At 41.7% G+C, this 18,715-nt stretch overlaps 1 protein-coding gene across 1 annotated transcript in view; it reads left to right on the top strand.

Moving 5' to 3' along the window:
• Nucleotides 1–18,715, top strand: part of Chn2 (chimerin 2) — a 290,537-nt gene that overhangs the window by 146,798 nt on the left and 125,024 nt on the right. The gene's annotated exons all lie outside the window — the stretch shown is intronic.

Here is an 18,715-nt window from a genome sequence, read left to right as displayed (position 1 = left end):
AGTCTGGGTGCCCAGAAACAAGCCAACTCTTAGGCTGCAAGCAGGCATTCAAGATTTCTTTTCTACTGGTTTAAAATTGTAAACTGAGCACACAGTGATGTATACCTGTGATCCTAGCACTCTGGAGGTAAAGGCAGGTGCACCTCTTTAAGTTCTAGGCCAGTCTTAGTCTTGTCTATACAGTGAGTTCCAGAACAGCAAGGTCTACATAATAAGACTCTGTCTCAATAATTAAAGTCTCAGATTTTATATATGTGTATATATATGTGTATATATATATATATATATATATATATATATATATATATATATATATATACTTTTTCTGCTTATCATTGTAGTCATGTGTCACATAATGGCACCTCCACCAAAAATTGCCTGGGCCTATGACAACATATATCATCAGCATGGGCCATATAGCACATGTGTGTTCTTGGCTGTACCATCTAGGTTTGTATAAGTATACACTGATGTATACATAAGCACACATTGCCTAACAAACATTTCTCAGCATGTACTCCTATCATAAAATGATTAGAGTGTGTGTGTACTTTATACATACACACATATGCACATATTTGTTATGAATCTGTGGAAGTGTATAAAATTGAACCAAAGTGGGGTCAGGAGATGGCTCAGTCAGGACACTGTTGGCCTCATAAGCATGAGAGCCTGAATTCAGAGCCCAGTGCCTATGCAAAAGCAATGTCGCACACGCCTAGCATCAGGGTAGAGACAGGAGAATTCCCAGAGCCTACTAGCTAGCTAGCCTAGCCACATCAGTGAGCTCCAGACTCACTTAAGAAGCTTTGTCTCAAAAACTAAGCTGTAGAGTGATCAAGGAAGAAGCTTGATATTGACCTCTGGTCTCTATACATTTCACACACATGTGCACATACACCATACACATAAACCACGTGTTAATCTGAGAGTCGGAATTTCCCATAATGCATACACCAGCCCCTGCCTCATAGTGCAGTCACCCTCCCCTTCCCAGCGTGTGCTTCCTGTCATCTTGTAAGACATATGCCTTCCATGTTTAAAATTGAAAAACTTGCTGGGTACCGAGGCCTTTGTCCCTTCTTTTTGTCTAATGGATTGCATTGCCCTTGGCACTCTTCACTTTTTTCTCCTCCCAGATATATAGTCTTTGCTTTTCTGTGCGGGCACACGCAGGCCCACCTCATTCTTTATTACATGAGCCTGCTCCCCCATCTGTGAAGTTAGGGGCGATGTGGGTCTCTAAGGGCCCTTCCAATCGAGGGCTCTGCTTTCCGAGCTTCGATTCTAAAAGGCAGTGCTAATGACTTCGTAATTGGATGTTTTTGTTTGTTTGTTTCCTAATGGAGTGTGAAGTACTCTGACAGTAAATCAACAAAATATCCCTGGGAAGAGATGTTGGGTGCTCCTTGAGTTACTGGGCATCGTACACTGCCTGGCTCACATTAACAATCCAATAAATATTTGTTGAGCAAATGCCACCACTGGGAGCTTTACTGAAATATATGATATTGGCTCAAATTCCTCCTTTTCTGAGTGACCTTAGGCTATCCAATTTCTATTTTAAAGGCACTTGTATATCCTAAGGAAGCTAGGAAGAGCCTTGATAATTATATGTCTACAACACCAATTTTACCCTGGTATATTAGGTTGAAATTTTGATTTTTGGATCTCAAATCATAAAATCTTACTTGAAGATGGGATAGTTTGGGCTATTTAATACAAATTTAGTGGCATAGGCAAAGTTCTTTATTATAATCAGTCTAATAGGCATTTATTATTAAGAGTCTCCAAGTGAATAGTTTTATAGAAATGAAGGGCATTTGACACACAGGACACCAAAGCCATGTTGCTCAAAGCCCTACAGAGCATCCCTAAAAAGAGAGGCTCCTGGTCCTTGTGGATCAGGGAGTTCTTTACAGTAGGTGTTGGTGCCTTTGTGGACCGCCTCATGGTTTGTTGTTGTCAGGCTCACACTGCTCCGTGAGACTCCCAGCATTATCATCACTTAAGCAACCAGCCATCATCCCTTCTGCTATTTCTTTTTTTTTTATTATTAATTAATTTATTTAATTATTAAAGATTTCTGCCTCTTCCCCGCCACCACCTCCCATTCCCTCCCCCTCCCCCAATCAAGTCTTCTTTCCTCCTCAGCCCAAAGAGCAAGCAGGTTTCTCTGCCCTGTGGGAGGTCCAAGGACCACCCATCTCCATCCAGGTCTATTAAGGTGAGCATCCAAACTACCTGGGCTCCCACAAAGCCATTACGTGCAATAGGATCAAGAACCCATTGCCATTGTTCTTCAGTTCTCAGTAGTCCTCATTGTCCGTTATGTTCAGCGAGACCGGTTTTGTCCCATGCTTTTTCAGACCCCGGCCAGCTGGCCTTGGTGAGTTCCCGATAGAACATCCCCATTGCCTCAGTGTGTGGGTGCACCCCTCGCAGTCCTGAGTTCCTTGCTCGTGTTCACTCTCCTTCTGCTCCTCCTTTGGATCGTGAGACTTCAGTCCAGTGCTCCAATGTTGGTCTCTGTCTCTGTCTTCTTTCATCGCCTGATGAAGGTTAATATTCGGGAGGATGCTTATATGTTTTTCTTTGGGTTCACCTTCTTATTTAGCTTCTCTAGAATCACGAATTATAGTCTCAATGTCCTTTATTTATGGCTAGAAACCAAATATGAGTGAGTACATCCCATGTTCTTCTTTTTGGGTCTGGCTTACCTCACTCAGGATAGTGTTTTCTATTTCCGTCCATTTGTATGCAAAATTCAAGAAGTCATTGTTTTTTACTGCTGAGTAGTACTCTAATATGTATATATTCCATACTTTCTTCATCCATTCTTCCATTGAAGGGCATCTAGGTTGTTTCCAGGTTCTGGCTATTACAAACAATGCTGCTATGAACATAGTTGAGCATATACTTTTGTTGTATGTTTGGGCATCTCTTGGGTATATTCCCAATAGTGGTATTGCTGGGTCGAGAGGTAGGTTGAACCCGACTTTCCTGAGAAACCGCCACACTGCTTTCCAAAGTGGTTGCACAAGTTTGCATTCCCACCAGCAATGGATGAGAGTGCCCCTTTCTCCACAACCTCTCCAGCAGAGGCTATCATTGGTGTTTTTGATTTTAGCCATTCTGACCGGTGTAAGATGGTATCTTAATGTTGTCTTGATTTGCATTTCCCTGATTGCTAAGGAAGTTGAGAACGATCTTAAGTGTCTTTTGGCCATTTGAACTTCTTCTGTTGAAAAGTCTCTGTTCAGCTCAGTGCCCCATTTTACAATTGCTATTTCTAATGGTAAATGCTCGAAATTGACACTGACGATAATGTGGCCCACATCTACCTCCGACTCATCGGCTAGTGAGAAATAAGACCTAAGCCTGTCATATGAAAACAATGATCCTTGTTGTCAGTGACAAGTGGTTGCCATTATTTTCACTTATTTGATGTTGTTAAGAAGCATCAAACTCCTTTTGGATGGCATGCCTAATGAAAACTTAGTCTCCTCTTGAAGATTGACTTTAAGAAACTTGTTTTTGGCTTATTGCTAATTGTAATGTTCTTGACTGCAAATTAACAGATTCTTCCAGTCAGTGACATAGACTTGACTTTAGAAAGGCCAGAGACACTGGCTTTGGGTATGACCCTGTCCACTCCTCCATCTTCCTTTACTGTTTCACTTTTCTAGAGCTACATTGTAACGTGTTCTTCCAATGTCATCACCAGACAACCAAGGACTACCTTGGATATTAGCACTGTTTGGGAAACAGCAGGCAAAGAGAGCATCCATTAATGAACCCATCAGGCAAAGCTTCAGAACTGAATTTCAGCCCTCATTGACCTCACTTTCTTACTCCTGACTTCCTCTCTGTGGTCAGGGTGTTGGTAACTGCTCACTTTCCAAGGCTGATCAGCGTCCACTTCTGGATCAATACTATAAAAATCATGGTCAGAAAATGTAGAGAAACCCTGGGAGGGGGAAGACGCGAGCAGGTGTTGGGGAGGTAAGCACAACCACCAGGCATGGACACTTGCCAGTAAGGCTCTTTAGAGATTGTCTTTTCCTGTGCTGCATGTATGTTGTCCTTCATTCAGTAACTCATTCAATCAATGCATATTAAGGCAGTGTCTTAAGTTCCTTGACTCAAGGAACCCCAGTGTCACACGGTGGCCCTAAATCTCTGTTCCTTCCACTCCTTGTGAGATTAGAAGACTTTGCTGAGTTTTTACGAGACAGACACTATCATTACTTGCTTAGTGGGATCATCTTAGCCGTAAACTTCATACATACGTAGCTCAACTACTAAGATCAACCCCCAAACCATGGGCAAAGTCGTTGAGAAAGTGTTGGAGTTAAGAACCTAAAAGAATAGCCACTTTTGAATTCACTTAAAATAATAAGGAAACCACATTTGAATGATAAGTCAGAACTGTGTGAAATGTGGGCCTGGAGCTGACAGGTTCAAATGCCAACCATTGTGAGAATAATCTAAGGTTTTCTTTTGTGAGAGACCAAAAGCCAGCCAGGCAACAGATGCTGGGGCTGACAGCTCTCCCAGGAGCCTTTCTCCAATGGGAGGTCAGGCACTCAGAGCGCCTACCTCTTTCTAAACAGGGGCTTGGAATCTCACCCCCTGTAGAACTGCTACAGCAGAGGCACCTGACAGGAATATGATAGTAGTTATTCTTTGATCCTATTCCAGTCTGTGAGTCATAAAAGTAGTATGTCTGTAATTTGTCAAACCCCATAGGTCTTGCTTATGTACACAGTTACCTGGCTCCCTGCTTTGGGGCCCCACAAGCCTTGTCTTTGGGTTGCCATGGTGACATTGATCGAGCAGTAAATTTTAAGATAAGATTTGTTAGCAAGGCAAGGCCTTTATGTGGTAGCTGTGGGTGAGGTTGGGACTGGGAAGTCACCCACAGCACCAATAAGCTGTTCTGGTCTGGGAAGTTTCCTGTAAGATATGGCAATGGGCAGGGTGATATAGCTCACCTCTTATCCACAGGAAAGGCACAGCTCAGAGATCCACATACCTCTTTAGAAGGGAGTGGACTGTAGAGCCTAACCTGGAGGCCCATCTCTGTCCTAGGAGCTTATGGCTTTGAGTGGGTTCAGGTCTATCCAGGGATGAGCTTTCCCACATGGCCCACAGAAACATGTAGACTTATCCTTGTGTTGTTAGGGTGGGTCAAGTTTATCATTAGAGAAAAGAATAACATATTAGCTTTCTCAATTAGTAGATTTCAAGGGTAGCTAGGCATCCCTTTCTCTACCTCTACATTCCTCAGTGACCACTATCCCTGCCAAACAGGTTTGTCCAGTGGAAGAATTCTCTCCTGTGCTGAAGAGGTGTTCCCCCTTACCTCTCCCCTGCCTCCACTGTCCAGGGAAGTCCTGCAGTATGCATGGGACATTTTTGCAGAAGCAGATTCTACCATGTCATCTCTCCACTCATGGAACCACCTTAAAAGTGGTTCATTATTGCCTTTTGCTTGAGAAATGTGTTTGTTGAGTTAAATCACTAAGTGGCACTTTCAGACTTTGTGACATGTTTCGGTTACCTTCAATGTGCCTTGGAGAATTATTCCCATGGGTGTTTGTTTTCACTAACCCTTCAAACGATGGCCAGGCTCTTACTGAAAGCTAGGATAGCAAGCTGCCAAGCTTGTTTGGTTTCCACTGCAGTTGGCTGTTGTATTAACCTCTGGAGGCAGAGACACAGGACTTAAGTAGTATGTTGACTTCCCTTCCAAACTCTGCTGCTCAGAGAGCATGGGCAAGCCTTAGGATTCTGTAGCCTTCTGGCTAAGAGAAGGGCTGTCAGTTAAGGATGTCGGTGTGAGGGACTAGGTGTAGGGATGCCTCTGTGGCTTATTGGTCTGCAGAGGCCTGTTCCACTTCCAGACTATGGCTGAAGCTTCTGTTTCCAGGTGTGTGGTTGGTGATTCTGCATGTCTCTATGCTAAAGTGCCTAGGGCCCCAAAAGGTGAGGTTTTGGGATTTGGGCTACTGACATTAAGCATGCTGCTCAGAAGTGCACCACTGCCTGCATCCTTCAGTTCCACCAATGGTGTCTTCTCATTTGGGGTGTTCTCCCTCTTGCTCTATCATCATGCATGCTTTCTCAATCTCTGTTTTATGTGATTAAAACCCTGTCTTCCCTCTTCCATGCTTTCCAGTGCTCCTGTCTGGTCCTCCTTCAGTGGGGCAAAGGTAGTGCCTCCACCCCTGACTGTATACTAGAATCTTCTGGAGAGGTCCAGAACAGATTCTGAAGGCTCCTTCCAGATTCACAGAGTGGATCTTGCCAGGGATGGAGACCAGGTATCTGTATTTTATGATGACTTCCAGATTCTAATGGAACCAGTCCCTCTTGAGACCTTTCCACCAATTATGTTAGACACCTGCTGACTTTGGGGCCTGGATATCCAGGCTTTGAAACTTGATTTAGTAGTTCTGTTGTCTGTGTAACTTTGGTGTCTTCAAAGAGTGCAGACATCTCCATGGCTTCATTAGCATGAGTGAGTAAGTCATGGAGGAAATTGAATCAGAAGAGTCAATGAGAACATGCCAGAAATTCCGACTTACAGCAAAGTCCTAGCAAGAATAGTGTCCTTGTTTGCTTTCTGTTACTGTGATAAACACCATGACCAAAAGTGGTTTGAGGAGGAAAAGGTTTATTTGGCTTATCATCATAGTTCATTATTGAGGGAAGTTGGGGTCAGGAACTCAAGGCAGGAACCTGGAGGCAGGAACTGAAGCAGAGACCATGGAGGAATGCTGCTCACAGGCTTGCTCTCCTTGGCTCCCCTGACCTACTTTCTTATACACCCTACGATTACCTGCCCGGTGATACCAGTGAGCTGGGTCCTCCCACATCAATCATTAATCAGCAAAGACTAAGAAATAGCTCAAAAAAATGTTCACCATTCCTACCAATTAAGGAAATACAAGTCAAAACAACTCTGAGATTTCATCTTACTCCAGTAAGAACAACAAAGATCAACAGAATTGATGACACCATTCACTCTTGGCGGGACTGCCAACTGATCCACTCACTGTGGAAATCATTGTGGAGAATTTTCAAAAAGCTAAAAATAGATCTACCATACGACCCAGGTACACCTCTCCTTGGCATATCCCGAAAGGATGGGCGTTCTATACCACAGATTCTTGCTCAGACAAGTATTACAATAGCTAGGAAATGGAAACCCCTAAATGTTGTACAGTCAACACAACTGATGAGTAGATAAAGAAAATGTAGTGCGGATGCAGTAAGAAATACTACTCGGTGGTGAAGAAAGATGAAATCACGAACTTTACAGGTAAACAGAGGGAACTAGAAAGATCATATTGAGTGATGTAGCCCAGACCCAGAAAGACAATAATTGTATGTTCTCACTCATCTGAGGCTCCTAATTCCAAATCTTCATAGCTTGGAGTACTGTAGAAACCAGAAAAATCAAAGGGATCATTGCAGGGTCGGGCTGGGGGAAAAGTAGAGAGTGGAATAGCTGGGTACATGTGATCTGATCAAGAAAATGAAAAAAAAGGAGAAGGTTCTAATTAGGGAGAAAGGGGGAGATAAATACAGAAGGAGGAAAGAGTGGTAAAATAAGGGTGTTGAAAAAAGCCATAAAGAATCATAGTCCTGACTATCTACCTAAAAATACATATAATAAATGTAAGTCTGTGATTAAATACACATGTACAATTTAAATGAAATTTTCTGTCTGGGCTGACAGTGAACCATCCAAGGGCTATAGCCTAACGTCAGCTACAACAAAAACAATACTAGGCATGAGAAGCCCCTTTTTAAGTTGTTGTTCAGGGTTGTCCAAGAGACATGAAAACAGAGGCTATTGCTGTTGTACTTGGTTGCCCCTCAGAGGTAGAAGAGAAGTCCTCATTGCTAAAGATTCTATCTACTTAAGACACAGAGCACAGAGACCCCTGAGCTGGAACTGATCTCATTGTCTTCCAGAGGACTAGATTTCATGGGGCCATAAGGCATGGTGTCCTGCCAGCTTCCAGAGGGATGCAACCAACAATCCTACCCAGCTGTGATGCCTAGGAAGCACAGCAATGGCCAGCATGGCACCATTACCCTAAGAGTGCAGTAATGGCCTACACACCTTGGCGGTAACCAACAGCCCTTTAATTGTACTTAAGACACACTCAACAAGAGGGAAATTATTCCTGGTACTGGAAGCATAGCCAACTACCCAGGAAGTCATGGGTCTTGGAAGAAAAGACTATAACCGTCACTTTACTAAACCAGCATAGTTCCTAACTACACTCTAAGTAGATACGTGTAGTTCTCACCCTCATCAAAGAAACCTCTCTTTGTAAGAGAAGGAGACCATCACAGAAAACCATAACCAATCAAAATGCAGAGTTGTGGAGCCCAGTCCCAACTGATACATCTACACCACAACTCCTGTACCTAAAGTTCAGGGATTATTGCGGAGGAAGGGGTGGGAAGATTGTAAGAGCCAGAGAAACAAGGAATTTGCTGTGATATTGTATTATCGGAATGCCAGAAGCTTCACCCATAAAGTCTCACCAGTGACTGCCTAAACAAACCAAACAAGGGCAATAGACATGCTAACACAGGTGGGAGGAAGCTCATGAGGCCTTATCCCCACACAAAGAACTGCAGGCAGCTAGGAACACTGAGAGTGGGAGAAACGGTCTTCCCCAGGAAAGAGCACACCAGTGGGCTATCCAATACTAAATGGTCAGCCCTGAAAACATGCACACAGGTAACATTATACAGTCTGAGCAAGTTGTATTTAGGGATATCTATGTACATACATGCTCATATATGTATATATTAAGTTAATAAAAAGAGACCATAAATTTGAAAGAGAACAAAGGAGGAATACATGGGAAGACTTAGAGGGAGGAGAGGGGAGGGAGAAATGATGTAATTATAATCTAAAAATAAAAGAAATAATTTTTCAAGAGAGAAGGAAAACACCCCAACAGTCTTTCCCATGGACCAATTTGGCAGAGGCATTTTCTCCCATGAGACTCCCTCTTCCTGTCAGCCTTTCGTCTGTACCTGAAGCTACCCCCCACCCCGTATCTCAAAGAAAGACCCATGGTCCTTTATCCTGATGACCCAGGGAAGCTGCATGTCTTCCTCTTGTGCCAGTCCTTGAAGCTCTTGTCCCACGTGGATGTTGTGTCTCTACATGACTCCCTCATAGAACCAGATTCTCCTCGAAGGCACAGCCATTCCTTGATCAAATTCTCTGTTATTAGTGCTGGGGATACTGCAGCAACCAAAGCCAAGTAGTTGTCCTTGTGACCCACACTATAGTCAGGACAGAGAGTATACAAGAAATCAAGATTTGCCTTTTATTTCTTAGTGGTGTTTGTGGCAACCAGTGTTGTTTAGAAACAAAGGAGCAGAGAGAGCCCAGTGAGGATTGTGTTCTGCACAGGCCCAGCTGTGCAGGCTTCCCGGAGACACCAAGGGAAGGATGGAGACCTTCCTGGATGCAGTGACTTATTTTATGGATGCCTCAGGAATGATCCACAGTTGGAGGGAGCGGCAAGTGCAAAGGGCCTGAGGTACAGGAACAACGAGACCAGGACTTTGCAATCAAAGGTCGCAGTGCAGCTGAGTGTCCTCACACAGATAATTAACTTCTCCGTATGTCTTTCCTCATCAGAAAAGCAAGGATGTAAACAATACCAAAGTTGTTTTCTGGGGTTTGTAAAGACACACAAGTGTTTTCTGGACTCACTGGCAGGCTCTTAGGAAGCCCTCCCCTTCTCTGTGCATGCATCCTGTTCATCCTCCAAGCCTCCACGTAGTGCTAACGATGGTGCCTGGGACATAGCAGATGCTCATACATTTGCTGATGTGACCCGCAAAGGAGTATGTAGGTCAGGCTGCTCTTGTCTTGTGGCAGATGCCTGTCCTTCGACTCCTCCATCATAGATGGTGTTCACAAACCCATCCCAAGTCCCCATAGAACTGTTGGCTTCAGGAAGCACTGAGAATGGGAAGAGGGGTGAAGTGGGGTTTTTTCTCCCCTTGGATCTAAACCTCTGTAGTGTAGGAGCAGCCTCTGTGGTTTGCATTACCCTCTCTTAGGCCTCATCCTGCTGTGAGCCTGCCAAGGAGTAAGTGGCCTGCTTCTGCAAGGGGGACAAAGGGACTCCTGGCGCAGCCTCCCTGGGGTTCTGCAGAAAGCAAGAGTCCTTGCTACTCTGTTACTGGCCAACTTATCGGTATGTTCCCCTCTTACCAGCAGTCTTCCTGACCCTATCTCTCAGAGCCTTTATCTTATTTTTGAATAAGCGATATCTACTCAGAGTTTCCAAATCAAGACACTAGAAAGATATTCATGGGGAAGTTCTTTGTTCTGCTGCTGTCTTCGCTGTCTTTTCATCTTTCAAAGGCAATTGCTTTCATGACTTCCTTGTTCCTGCCAGAGTTTATTTATACAGACATAAGCAAGAATGAATCTAAACTATTTCTTATATCCTTCTTATAATGGAACCATGTGTCACGCGCAAGCTTGTGTGTGTGTGTGTGTATGTGTGTAGATAAAGCAGTTCTGTGCTTTCTGTGGAGCTCTTGCAGATGCAAAAGCTAAAGATGCCCCAGACCTGTCTATAAAGTCATATGGTTAGTATTTGCACACGATATACTCACAGCCTCCTATAGATATCAGATTGCCCCAGATGACTTTCAGTGCCAAATGCAATGTGAAATTCCATGTAAACTGTAACATGAGGGAGCCTGGCTTGTTGTTTGTGTTTTCTGTCCTGCCCAGTACCCCACAACTGTTTAACACCAAAGAAAATCACACATAGGTCTCCATAAATTATAAGCTGATCGGCCCATTAGCTCTAGCCTCTCATTGGCTAACTCTCACATCTTGATTAACCCATTTTTCTGATCTATGTTAGCCATGTGGCTCAGTACCTTTTTTTAGTGGGGCAGATCACATCCTGCTGCTTCGGTGGTCTGGGCGGGAGTGAGAGGAAACTTCCTCCTTCCCAGAATTTTCCTGTTCTCATTACGTCATTTCTACTTCCTGTCTGGTTTTCCTGCGTATACTCCTGCCTGGCCAATCAGTGTTTATTTAAAACATGAATACAGACAATTCTCCCGTACCAGTAAACAGTAGTTTTTCAAGTGTTTGGGAACACTGATAAGAAAGAGAAATACATGTCCAGTATGGGCGTAGTTTGTTTCCAAATGTCTTCAGTGAGTGTTCAGTGAATCCCCAGGTAAGGAGGACCTGGGTCCTGGGGACTGTCTGTGCACTGTATCTCCCCCCACCCTTATTTTGAACCATAATATATAAGCAAAAGACAATAAAGCACAGAGAAAAGGTTATAAGAGAAAAAAATCTCCAAAAATACAGCTGAGTTCATTTTGTGTTGGCCATATATTACATGGCATGGGGCCTGCCCCCTGATGTGTGGTTTGTATACCCAGTGAGACCCCACTGGAGAAAACAAGTGTTTCCTTTGTAAGTGTTTTCACTTGGAGATAGTGTCCAGATTAGGGATGGGCACTTGTGTCCACTTCTCATCTCAGTGCTGAGCTCCCATCTGCTTGAGAGCTGTGTGGGCCCTGTGAATGCAGCCTCAGCATCTGAGGGTTTATACGTGCACCTGTCCTATTGTGTCTGGAAGTCCTTGTTCCTCGGTGTCTTCCATCACTACTGGTGATGCTTCTTACCTCCTCTTCCACAGAGTTCCCTGAACCCTGAGGGCACAGTTTAATGGAGACATCCCATTTAGGACTGAGTAATCTAACATCTTTCACTCCCTACACATTGTCCAGTTGTGGGTCTCTGTATTTGTTCCATCAACTGCAAGAAGTTTCTCTAACGATAGCTGAGCAAGACACTGATCTTTAAGTATGGCAGAATGTCCATAGAAGTCATTTTATTGCTACATTCCTTAAACAGAAACAGTAATATTTGGTTTTCCTCTAGGTCCCTGACCTATCCAGTCTCAGGTTTGTGGGCATTTAAACAATGTTGGGTATGGTTTTCATTTCGTGGGCTGGGCTTTAAATCCAATCAGATAGTGGTTGGTTACTCCCACGGCTCCTGTGTCTCTATTACACTGTTATATCATGCAGGTAGATCACATTGTAGATCCAAGGGTTTGTACTTGGGTTGGTGTTTACCTCTCTTCTTCTGGTACCATTAACACTAGTTAGTAGGAGTAACTCTAGGTAGGCACTACCTTGACTTCTGTGAGTTCAGTGACTTACCTAGGTGTTAACTTCAGCAGTAGGGCCCTATGGTCAGTTTGTAGAGAGAAACCAATAATCCTGGCAATAGCCTAGGTTGCTTGGGGAGTTCTATGGGGCCCCTTTGTTGAACAATCCAATTAGATGTAAACCATTCCCAACACAGGAGGTTTCATTTGGTGGGTGAGATGTTTAATTGGGTCTTTGTCTCCCCTGTTGTTTGGTGATTCCATTTACATTTCATTCATGTATGTATGTAGGAGGAGTTTTTTGTCTAAACTGCCAGCTACCAAATAACCACAAGATTTCTTAATTATAAAAGCTTGGCCAATAGCTTAGGCTTGTTTTTGGCTAGTGCATCTAACTTAACCCATTTCTATAAATCTGTGTGCTGTCCCGAGGCTCATTTACCTCATCTATGTACTTTCCGTGTTGCTTCTTCTGCGTCTGGCTGGAAACTCTTCAGATTCTGTCCTTCTTCCCAGCGTTCTCCTAGTGTGGCTCTCCCACCCAGTCTCTTCCTGCTTAACTATAGACTAGTCCTATCTTCATTAACTAATAAGAGTAATACCTATTTATAGTGTACAAAGATTGTTCCATAGTCTATGTATATATTTTAAGAAGCTCTACAGTAGCCGGTTTTCATATGACCCTTCTGATTTTATCTGTCCCTCCCCATATTACCTCCCTTATCTGTGTTTTTCCTTCCTCTCCCTCTTTGGTCCTCCCAATCTAGTCTTCCCTACCCCTCTCCACCCATAGCTATCTATTCTATTTCATCTTTCTGGGGAGATCCTTCTCTTCTTCCTACAAAACCACTATACTTGTATAAATTGTGGCCTGCTTTTCAATGAATCACCAGCTAGCATCTTCCTATAAGAGAATACATATCATGTTTATCTTTTGGAGTCTGAGTTACCTCCTTGAGGATGATTTTTTTTTTTTTTTTTGATTTTTTGAGACAGGGTTTCTCTGTAGCTTTGGAGCCTATCCTGGAACTAGTTCTTGTAGACTGGGCTGGCCTCAAACTCACAGAGATCCATCTGCCTCTGCCTCCTGAGTGCTGGGATTAAAAGTGTGCACCACCACCACCCGCGGGTGAATTTTTAATAGCTTTATCTATATACCTGCAAATTTCATTTTTTTAAAAAAGAGTTGGGTAATAGTTCATTGTGTAAATGCACCATATTTTCTTTATTGAATTATCTACTTATAGACATCTAGGCTGTTTCCAGTTCCTGGCTATTATGAGCAGAGCAACAATGAGTATCAAGTGTCTCTGTAGTAGAATGAAGCACCTTGGGTATATGCCCAAAAGTGGTATAACTGAATCTTGAGGTCGATTGTTTCCCAGCTTCCTGAGAACCTGCCACACTGATTTCGATAGTGACTGTGCAAGCTTGCACTCACACCATCAATGGATGTGTAACCCCCTTACCCCACATACTCACCACAGTGAGCTGTTATTTGTTTTATTGATTATGGCCATTTTGACTGATGGAAGATAAAATCTCAAAGTAGAATTGATTTTCATTTCCTTTGGTGACTAAAGATGTTGGACATTTCTTTGTTTTTCAGCCATTTTTGTTTCATCTTTTGATAATTCTCTGCCTCAGATCTCTACCCCATTTTATTTGGGTTATTCTCTTGATGTCTAGTTTTTAAGTTCTTTATATATTTTAGGTATTCGCCCTCTGTTGGATGAGTAGTTCATAAAAATCTTTTCCCATTTTGTAGCCTGATACTTTGTCTGAATGGTTTTGCCCTTTGCCACACTGAATCTTTTCAATTCCACAATGTCCCGTTTATTATTTATTGTTTTTAGTGGTGGTGTGGCATTATCCTGTTCGAAGAGTTGTTTGCTGTGCCAATGAGTTCAACACAATTCCCCACTTTCTTTTCTGTCAGATGTCCTTCTGGTTGAGGTCTTTGATCCATTTGGAGTTGAATTTTGTGGACAGTGATAAGCATGAATTTATTTATATTCTCCTACATGCAATCACCCAGTTTGACCAGTAAAACTTGTTAAAGCTGCTGTTTTTTTGTTGTTGTTTCATTTTAGTGAATTTGTTTCATTCTATGTTTATGGCTTCTTTATCAAAAATCTCATGTTCATAGGTCTAGGGTTTTCTGTATGGGTCTTCAACTTTACTCTATTGATTAACATGTCTGCTTTTGTGCCAGTACATGCTGGTTTTATTACTATAGTATTGTAGTACAACTGTGATTGGGAATGGTGGTACATCCAGCAGTTCTTTTTTTTTTATTTTTTTAGAAATGTTATAGCTATTCTCTCTCTCTCTCTCTCTCTCTCTCTCTCTCTCTCTCTCTCTCTCTCTCTGTGTGTGTGTGTGTGTGTGTGTATGTGTGTGTGTGTGTGTCCATAGGAAACTAAAAATTGACTTTTCAAGTTCTGTGAAGAATTGTGTTGAAATTTTGATGGGGATTGCATTTGAATCTGTAGGTTGCTTTTGGTAGGATTGTCCATTTTCACTGTATTTATCCTACTGATCCATGAACACAGGACATCTTTCCATCCTCTAATATCTTCTTTGATTTCTCTCTTCAGTGTCTTAGTATTTTTTTTATATGAGTCTTTCAGCTGATTGGTTAGAGTTGCCCTAAGATACATATTTGAAGCTATTGTGGAAGGTATTACTTCCCTGTTTTCTTTCTCAGACCATTTGTCATTCATATATAGGAAGGCTACTGATTTCTGTAGGTTTTGCTTTTATATACTGCTACTATGCTGAAAATGTTTATCAGCTATAGGAGCTTTATGGTGGAATTTTTAGGGTTCTTTATGAATATAATCATATCATCTCCAAACAAAGATGCCTTGACATCTTCCTTTCCTATTCGTATCCACCTTTATCTCCTTCAGTTGTCTTATTGTGATAGGTAAGACTTCAAGTACTAGGTTGCCTGTGGCCATGTCAGAGGAGTAGCAGGTAGCACTTGAGCTTCAGGGGATTGGCCAACCAGAATGCAAGGCACTGATGGGCAAATCTCGGAAGGGCAAGGCCCCAAGGGCTTTGGCTCCATAATGTCTGTTGCTACTGCTGTGCTTGCACATGTTTTCCGCTTCCATTCTCCTCTGGTATGTGACATGAATGGGAGCTGGGGGATCACCCACTGCCTTTTATGTAGTGTGATTATCTCGTGGAAATATCCTGTTCTACTGGGCATTTTTACCTGTGCATTATTATGAAGATGATTTTCTCTGAAGCTGTACTGCTTAACTGAAATAATGATGTTATACAATAATAGTGTTAGTTTAAATAGAATTTTGGTGGTTAAGGGTTTTAAACAAATATAGTACAGGATTTATGATAGAAATTAGTTTAGTGAAAAAATTAATATAGATAAAGGCAGGATATAGTGTTGCCCCTGTCCCTAATAAAGCAGGGGCTGCAGAGGTCAGAAAATAAGAGCAAGAACGTGTCACACAGCTAAGACTTAGGAGTTTCTCTTAAGTAGACTGTGGCTTGGGTTAATGATTAGGGAAAACAGCTGAGTCCTGAAAGCCAGGCTAGCTCAAGTTCTTTTAATCGTAATATTAAAAGATGTGTTCATAGGTTTCAGTGTATATCACAGCTAAAACAAAACTTTAAATAATGACTTAAGGTTAGGTTAAGCTGTTTTAAATTAAATTAATGGTTTTGAGGTAGAAAATCTTGGGGAACAATTGAAGGCTTAGAAAGGCACAATTTCAGTAGTTGGGTGAGGGACTCAATGTCAGGAAACAAAAACAGTGACAGCCTGGCTATTGCTGGCTGATGTACCCTTCTTGCTAGCATGGGTTGGTGATGAAGGGTGATAATTAATTCCTTGTGCCCATTTCTGCCCTCAGCTCCCTGCTATAAAAAGGGTGTTGATGAATGGGTATACCCGCCCCCCCCCAGGATTTAAAGTAGAGACTGTTTTTCATATATAAAAGTTTAGTTTGTGATTCTTTTAAGACTTTTTAAAAAATAAGATTATCTTTTGAGATAAATAATAAAATGACTGATTCTTTCTTTGTAATTGCAGACTGTAGCCTGCCAGTAAAAGAATTGGCTGAGAAAAATACCTAGCTTGCTTACACTTTGTTAACCTTTAACAAGTCACTTGTGCATGAATGTATGTGGGTTCTTGGGTATAATTTTTTTAATACGCTGGTTTTTTACTTGTATTCATTGCAATCATTCACTTAAAGTAGAATGTAACCACGCTGTAACTTTTAGACTTCTTGAAAGGTCTTGCTGGGGTATATGAGCTGTAAGAGAAAAATGAAGACTACACAGAGGGATCCATATGGATAGAGGTGGGTGGGATGTATTTCCCTTTTATTTGCTGGCCCCAGAGTTAAGTTTGCCCCACTCTTCAGCCCCAGGGAATTAAGTTTTACTCCCTCAGATAGAGAAGTCAAATTGAGTGATTAGTTCACTGATTCCGTGGCTCCCCCATAATTACTGAGCTGCAGAAGGCTGGTCCTCATAGCAGCACAGTAATGAGTGGGTATGGAAAGAGTGGACAGCCTTTAGTGGAAATGCCTTGAGTGTCTCTCCATGTAGGTATATGCTGGCTGTAGACTTGCTGTAAACTGTCTTTATTATATTGAATTGTGTTCCTTGTATTTCTAATCTCTCCAGGACTTTTATCATGAAGCAATGTTGGGTTTTGTCCTTGGCTTTTTCTGCATCTAATCATACGATCTTGTGGGGTTTTTTGTTTGTTTGTTTTTATTTTTTACCTTTCAGTCTGTTTTTTTTTTTTTATGGAGGGATACATTTAATCACTTTTTGTATGTTGAACCATCTCTACGTCTCTGGGATGAATCCTACGTGTCCTAGTTTGGGTTGTTATTGCTGTGATAAAATACCATGACCAAAAGCAGTTCAGGAAGAGAAGGTTTTATTTGGCTTATGTTTCCACATCAATAGTCCATCACTGAATAAAATCAGGACAGAAACTCAGACAGGGTAGGAATATGGAGGCAGGAGCTAATGCAGAGACCATAGAGAGGTGCTGCTTACTGGCTTGCTCTTCGTGGCTAACTCAGTCTGCTTTTTATAGAACCCAGGACCACCAGCCCACGGGAGGCCCTACCCACAATAGACTGGGTTTCCCCCATCTATCACTAATTTTAAAAAATGCTTTGCAGGCTTGTCTATAGCCCAGTCTTATGAAGGCATTTTCTCAATTGGGGTTCCCTACTCTAACCTGCTTTAAGTTGACATAAAATTAGGCAGCACACTACTTAATCGTGGTGGATCATCTTTTTTATGTGTTTTTAGATTTGGTTTGAAAATATTTGACTGAGAATTTTTACATCTGTGTTAAAGGAAATTTGTCTGTAATTTTCTCTTTGTTGTATCTTTTTGTGGTTTGGGTATCAGAGTAATTGTGGTCTCTTAAGGAATTACACAATGCTTCTTCTCCTTCTACTTTGTGGAATAATTGGAAGAGTACTGACTTTACTTCTTTTTTGAAAATCTGGTAAAATTCTATGCTAAATTTACCTGGCTCTGAGCATTTGGTTGGAGACTTTTAATTACTGCTTCTATTTTAGTAGGGGATATAGGTCTGTTCATATTGCTTATCTTGTCTTGCTTTTTATTTAATTTTAGTAGGTAGCATATACCAAGAAATCCATTAGATATTTAAAGTATGTCCTTAGAATTCTCTATATTGTCTTATGTCCTTCTTTTTATCTCTAATTTTATTCATTTGGATCCTCTCTCCATATTTTGGTTGATTTGGCTAAGCGTTGATCAATATTACTGATTTTCTTGAAAAACCAATTCTGTTTCGTTGATTCTTTGTATTGTTTTTTCTATGTGTTGGCTTCTATTTAATTGATTTCAATCCTGAGTTCATTTCTTGCTGTCTACTCCTTTTTTGGTATGATTTCTTCTTCTTTTTGTTCTAGAACTTTCAGATCTGCCTTTAAGTTGCTAGTATGAGAGCTCTCCAACATGTTTATAAAGGCACTTAGTGCAGTGAACTTATGTTTTAGAACCATTTTCATTGTGTTGCATAAGTTTGGGTATGTTGTGTTTTTATTTTCGTTCATTTGGGAAGTTTTTAAGTGTCTTCTTGATTTATGTTCTAACCCAGGTTTCATTCAGTGGTGAGTTGTTCAGTTTCTGTGAGTTTGTAAGTCTTCTGTAGTTGTTGACCTCCATCTTGAATCCGTGGTGCTCTGACAGGGTGCAGAGCGCTCTTTCAGTTTTCTTGTATTTGTTGAGACTTTCTTTGTGACAAGCATTGTGATTAGTTTTGAAGACAGCTTCATGAGGTACTTAGAAGAAGGAATAATTTTTTGTGCCTGTATGAAATGTTCTGTGAATATCTGCTAGGTCTGTGTGATTAATGATATCATTCAGCTACAGCATTTCCCTGTTCAGTTTTTGTCTGAATGACCTGTCTACTGGAAAGAATGGGGTACTGAAGTCTCCCACTATCGCTGTGTGAGGGTCAATATTTATTT

Source organism: Chionomys nivalis, chromosome 1, assembly GCF_950005125.1.
Source record: "Chionomys nivalis chromosome 1, mChiNiv1.1, whole genome shotgun sequence".
Taxonomy (NCBI): Eukaryota; Metazoa; Chordata; class Mammalia; order Rodentia; family Cricetidae; genus Chionomys; species Chionomys nivalis.
This window is presented reverse-complemented; position numbering and strand designations above follow the sequence as displayed.